The sequence below is a fragment of the Chenopodium album genome, chromosome 2, assembly GCF_948465745.1.
Source record: "Chenopodium album chromosome 2, dcCheAlbu1.1, whole genome shotgun sequence".
NCBI lineage: Eukaryota > Viridiplantae > Streptophyta > Magnoliopsida > Caryophyllales > Amaranthaceae > Chenopodium > Chenopodium album.
Genome location: NC_137835.1, coordinates 53,849,334 through 53,856,273, shown reverse-complemented (window position 1 = coordinate 53,856,273; position 6,940 = coordinate 53,849,334). Strand labels below are relative to the sequence as shown.

Here is a 6,940-nt window from a genome sequence, read left to right as displayed (position 1 = left end):
TTAGTAACTTCAAGGAAAATAATAATCAAACAATTAAATAAAATAATAATTGAAAAAGAGATTTGGAACCAAACCCTCAGAAATATTAAACCTTTTACGTCTAGGGCTAAGGCAACTTCGAACTTGGCTAGGTGTTTCTTGGTCTTGTGAATGCGGAATTTTTGTATGCAAAAAGGCTAGTTTAGAAAAGAGAGAGAAGAAATCTTGAAAACTAGAGAGAATAAGAAAATATTTGTGGTTGATGATTTAAAACGAAGGTTTTAGGAGGCTATTTATAGAGAAAATCAGTCGAACGGATAGAAAATACATATCAGAGTTTCAAAGAGAATAAAACACGTTAGCGCCAAACGCTGGACATTAGCGCCAGGCGCTAATCTTGTCGTCAGGCGCTAGTAATTAATTTCACACGTTTTCTTAGTTTTGATAAAATTTAGCAGTACAGAAGTGCAAAATCGTATTTTCCTTAAAAACACTTTTTTTATTTTGATTAAAACTCCAAAAAGTCAACCAAAGTCAGTTTATCAATGCTAATTGAATTAGGAATTAAAAGAACCTTCTAGAAGAATCTAGAAACCTAAAATCAATTCTAATTGCATTAGGAATGATCATTAGGCCGCACATAAATATCAAACCGGGCCTTGTTTAGTAATTTGGCCATAGCTTCCTCGTTATTCATCGGAATTGGACTTATAATATATCGTTGGAAAGCTCTTTTCAAGACCCATCTAACTAAACTATTATTGGACCCTTGCCATGGACCAAACCAAACTAGATTGGCTGTTTTCTTAAAATAGGTTTTCAAAAACAAAGAGAAAGAAAAGAATAAAAACTATCCGCAACACTAGAGTTTCCACACTTTCACCTGATTCGATTATGATTCGATGTGAAAGGTACTAATCAATGTGTTTGGCTTTGGGGAGACACAAATGGGTGTCTAAAGTACTGAGCCTCTCCCAAGTCTTTCATTGAAAAACATTTTCCCAGCCAGGCCTTTAGAGAATCTAACATCGGAATACTATTTCCAATGAGCAATATGTCATCTAAATATAAAACTAAGAAGGAGATTTCACTCCCATTGACCTTCTTGTAAACACAATATTCATCCGGATTCTTGATAAAACCAAACTTACTGATGGCTTCATCAAATCGCTGATTCCAACTTCTGCTAGCTTGATTTAGCCCATAAATCGACTTTTAAAGCTTGCATACCTTCCCAGCGTTGTTTGGCTGACAAAACCTTAAGGCTGTATCATATACACTATTTCTTCCAAAATTCCATTGAAATAAGGGAATTTTGACATCCATCTGGCCATATTTCATAGTTGTAATATGCAGCAATTGTTAGGATGAACCGAAAGGATTTAAGCATTGCGACCGGAGAAATGGTTTCATCATAATTAATACCATGAGTTTGCCTATAACCTTTTGCTACCAGTCTAGCTTTGTAAATGAATACATTTCCATCTTTGTCTATTTTCAATTCGAAAATCCACTTATATCAGATAGGTCTGTAACTTTCTGGTATGTCAACCAAGTCCCATACTTAATTTTCAAACATGGAATCCAATTCAGATCTCACGACCTCATGTCATTTAGCAAAGTCGGTTCTTTCCATCTCTTGCTTGTAGGTTGTCGGTTTGTCTCCATCCATTACCAGTTTGTCCTGATTCTCGGTTAATACGATGCCAAGATACCTATCAGATTGAGACCTTGGCCTCTATAACCTACATAGGGTATAAGACTGAGCATTTTCATTGTCGGTTTGACTTTGTACATTCTTACCAGCATCAACTGCTGTTTGAGCACTTTGACAATCAATTTGATTTTGTTGCTCGTCCTTTCGAACTTCATCAAGTTCATTTTCCTCCCACTTGTTAGTTTAGAAAGGTGTTCTGTAGGGAATATTTCAAGCATCCCATACTTGAGCCCCACTGTGATTATACACTTAAGCATGGTGGCGTCCAAAGCGAGGGAAGCTAGAGCAAAAGAGTCGCCAACAATTTTTAGGAACTTGTAAACCGTTCATAAGGTGAAGGTTACACCCCTTCATGACCCATGAGATCGCTAACTCCATAGTGGTGCGGAACCATGGCTGAATATTCAGGGATGAAATTACAAATCCAACCTAAAAGAGATTAAACCCGCCCTAAAAAAAGGGCTTTACTTTATTCTTCTCATATTCATGTGCGCTTTCTGACAAACATACAAACAATATATTAACCCTAAACCTGTTTAATCTATGTTGGTTGAATATTAATGCACAAATAAAACTATTATTGGCGATCACTTGAATTAAAATCTTATTAGCCTAAATAATATTATTAATTATCTTATTAAGCGTGATTACAAATACAAATTCCCTTTAATCTTGCAAGAGAGGGCATGATCAAGAAAAAACATAATAATATCAAGCAACATAATAAAATTGAGACAACAAATCATCATCATAATAATATTATCAATAAAGCATAATAATATTATTAGTAAGATCCTAGGCATGATACTAACAAGATTAATAACAAATCCTAGCATGTCACTAAACAATAAAGATCAAATCTTTATCCTTAACATGAGACCAACATGATAGATGAAGATAGGAAGCAACCTAAACATGATATAAGAAAGCAATAAAAGCATCCTAACATGATACTAGGAATTAAAATAATATGAACATGCTTTCTAAAGATATAGTGCAATAAAACAACTTACTTTGTTGACTCCTATGTCTTTCTAATAACAAAATACACACGTTAGTAACTTCAAGGAAAATATAAAATCAAACAATTAATTTAAAATAAGAATTTGGGCCCAAACCCTTAGAAATTAACAACCTTTCATATCTAGGCGAAGAAAAATTTGAGCTTGGCTAGGTGTGTTTAGAATTCTTGAATGCAGTGTGATGTATTCTAAAAGGGAAGGCTTAGAAAGAGGGAGAAAGAAAAAGTTATTAGCTTAAGAGAAAAAAGAGAATAGAATCTGATGATTTTTGAGCTTGTTGATGAATAAAAAATGGGAAAATACGACCCTATTTATAGAGAAAATTGCTTGGAAACGATCATAAAAAGACCGAATCCTATAAGGAGTAAAACTGCTCTTGTCGCTGCGCGACATGGTCCAGTGCGACGCAACAGCTTTGTCCACAATTGACATGGTCTAGCGCGACACGACAGCTCTGTCGTAGAACGACAAAGTCCAGCACAACGCGACATCCCTGTCGTAGAATGAAAGGGTCCAGCGCGACACGACAGACCAGTCGCAGGACGACATGGTTGTCATTGCGCGCTAGCCTTATTGTTTCACGTTGATTCATGGGTTTTCTAAAACCAATACGGAATCGTTATTCTAAAATTCGATTAATAACCTCCGTAATTATCTTTGAAAATAAATTTTGATCTCTTTAAAAACCTTTTTTTAATCCAAATAGAATTCCTTATTTTCATATAAGATATAATTATTAATCCTAATCTCATTAGAACTCAAAATAATATTCTAGATTATCCTAGAAGATTAAAATCAATCCTAACAACTTTAGGAATATTAATTAATGGGCCCTCAGCTAGATCATTGGGCCATAAAACCATTTTAGGCCTAATTTAGTATTTTGGTCATAACTTCCTCATTATTCATTGGAATTGTGCATATAACATATCGTTGGAAAGATCTTTTCAAGCCTAATCCAACTACATTATTATTTGACCCTTATCATGGACCAAACTAAATTGAACTAGACATTTTCAATAAATAGTGTATAGTTTTGAAAACAAAAAGAAGACTTATTTTCATTGAAAGTAACCGCATCACAAGAATTTTCACACTTTCACTTCGTTCGATAATCAAATGACGTGAAAGGTACTCATCACAGGGTTTGGTTTCGGGGAGACATAATTAGGTGTCTACATATTCCTTTTCCAAAGAGTCATCATCGTGAGCAACAAACACTTTGTTCTCGGATTGTTGTAGAAGTAATACCCTTTGGTTTCTTTTGGGTAGCCTACAAATAAAACCTTGTCAGATTTGGGGTGAAGTTTGACAGAAATTAATTTCTAGACATATTCTTCACATCCCATATCTTGAGAAAACACAACCTTGGAGGTTTCTTCGTCCATAGTTCGTATGGAGTCTTTTTCATAGCTTTTGATAGAGTACGATTCAGTGTTAGTGCCGCGGTTAGAAGTGTCGATGGAAGTATAACCTAGGTCGTTGGAAGCTAGATTTCCCAATCAAAACAATATTTATAAATCTAAATCAAACCCATGGTATAGGGCAAGTCTACGTCAAATCCCAAGGGAAGCCGGTTTAACTAAAGTCAAGGCTAAGCTATTTCAAAAGTAAATTGAGGGTTGGTCTAACAAGTCTACAATGTAATTAAACAATTACTAGAAAGGTATAAAGGATTCTAGAGTGTCGTGATTCACATAAACTCGTGATACACACGTTAATTGGGAAAGAAATTAATTAAACGTACAAAGCGAGGGAAAGTAAGAAATGCAATCAAAATCACTCAATAGGCTATTTCCTAGGGTCAAGCTAGATTTCTCTACAAATACTTCAAAGGAAAATCACAAATTAAGATCAATCGATAATAATAGTTTCTAAATCAATTGTTCTTGTCATTTAAACCCATTATGCAATCTAGCACGATAGTCGAGGTTGATCACTCCTCAAGTTATCAAACACAAGCACAAATTTCACTAACCAATTTAATCACAATAATGATTAATGAAATTCCCTTAATGAATCATGTATTATTACTCATTCATGCTTCACCCTATCCCTAACAATAAACTACTCACTACTCATTGAACATTCAAACAACAAAGCTAAATCAATCACAAATTTCATCATCATCATAATAATCAAAATACGCTCAAACTTATAAAAATCAAATCAACCAAACAACAAGTAATTCAACCAAATTCAAGAATCAAACATCAAATTGCATTAAAAGTAAAGAATTCTTAAAAAAAATTGATCAAAATCAAAGAAGTAGAAGATTGAAAGTAGTATTCATCAACATCACAAAGTTTCTCTCTCTAAAATCTAAGAATCACTACTACAAAATCTAGAAAAGTGACCCCTAATAAAAGACCTGTTATCTCAATAATAGGTATGCTTGATGTAAAAGATCTAATATTAGAGGTAACGGGTGTCTTATGTGTATAAGAAAATAAGTCTAATAGATAAGAGACCCATTGGTAAATTAAATGGGTCTCTTAAATGTACTAGGGTCCACTACTGTGGTGGGAAAAAGAGAGTGAGATGCAAAAGTCCTGTCGTTTTACTTATTGAAGGTTTTATTTCCTTTGCTCCTTCTCTCTGTCTAAAACCCACATTGGAATCATCTCCTTTTTCTATTTTTATCACCTAAAATTATTACAATCTACTTCATCATGTCGCCAAAGAATTGAAGTACTTTAGATCTCAATCACCAAATAAATCAAGATCTGATTTACAAGTGTTTCACCACCACTTAAGGAGGCATCCGGTTGACCACACAACAACAACGACTATAGTTCGATTTTTCTTTTTCTTTTTACGACATAGTTTGAGTTTTTTCTTCAATTATTCAAAGGTTAAGTTTTTTTTTGGTCAATTGCTAATTTGTAAACTGAATTCATATCTAATTTGTTGCTTATTGTGATTTTGTTGTTTTGAGTTAGATATTAGATTAGCTTCTGAATTGCGAAGAGTAATTAGGATGGATTAGATCTAGAGTTTCATTTTTTTAATATATAAAAAAAATTGCTGAATTAATTAAACATTTAATTATTTTTTATCGCTAATAACTATCCGTTTATTTGTTTGTTTTTTAACTTCATTTGGTTTAATTATTTGACACGGGAAGTTTCAATAAGACGGGAAAAACTAATGGCCCTAAAATTTGATGAATGAAGGGAGTAAGTGATTATGCATTTTAATCTGCTTTTTTGTCAAATTATCCTCTTATTTATTGTATAATTCCTTTTAATAGTGTGAAAATTTGGTTGATATAATTGTTAAGAAGGCAAGGCTGCGCTGGTGGTCTAAGCTTGCGGAAGCGGTGGATTCGTACTATGGTTTGCAGGTGCCCTGAATCATGGTTGGGTGATTGATTAAGCTGAGGTCACACCTTTTCCATTTCCATATACTTCGTATATCATTTACATAGATAATTGTGGCCAACGGCCTGCCCGGTGGTAGTGTTTAATTAATTGCGCATCACTTATTTTATTCATTAATTGTTGGGTTTATTTTCAATGTTATTGATTCTTTTTTTCTTTCATTTTTGTTTGTCAGATGTGCATATGCTAAACATAAATCTCACTTGGAAATAGTATTCAAGCTCCATATTGATGTAACTATATTTGTAATTTTTAGTGAAGTTAAATAATTTTATTTTTATTATTATGGTTTAATCTAATTTTTGTTGATTTTGATTATATATCATGAATTCTATTTAGTCCAATGTTATTCCGCAAATTTGAATTCAACATAAAAATATAAATTTCAATTGCGAATTGTACGTATGAAATGTAATTTTTTTTTTTTTTCAAAAATACAACAAAGAGACCCGTTATCTAACGTTACGGATTTCACTATACCACCAAAGAGACCCCCTATCTCAGATGACGGGTCTGTTTACCTTCAAAAATATCAATTCCATACCTTTCCTAACAGACCCCTTATCTCTAACAACAGGTATTGTTGTTTTACTAAATAGACCCCCCCATTAGAAATGTCTCTATATCAAAGAGACCCCTGAGATAGAGACCCGTCCAAATGAGGTCTCTTATGCATATTTTAACGGGTCTCTTTGCCCATTTTTGTAGTAGTGAATAACCATCAAAATCTTGATCTTTTCTCTCTTAAACTTCATCAAAAACTAATTCTAATTCTATTTTACAATTTCTTCTAATTGATTCCCTCTCTAAAAATGAAGGAAATCTACTTATAGTAAAAC

General features: G+C 33.3%; 1 long non-coding RNA gene across 1 annotated transcript; it reads left to right on the top strand.

The window, feature by feature from the left end:
* Positions 1 to 5,307: 5,307 nt before the first annotated feature.
* Positions 5,308 to 6,395, top strand: LOC145585902 (uncharacterized). Its single transcript, XR_014100753.1, has 2 exons — positions 5,308 to 6,102; positions 6,277 to 6,395. It is a non-coding gene; the product is annotated as an uncharacterized LOC145585902 (long non-coding RNA).
* Positions 6,396 to 6,940: the final 545 nt, after the last annotated feature.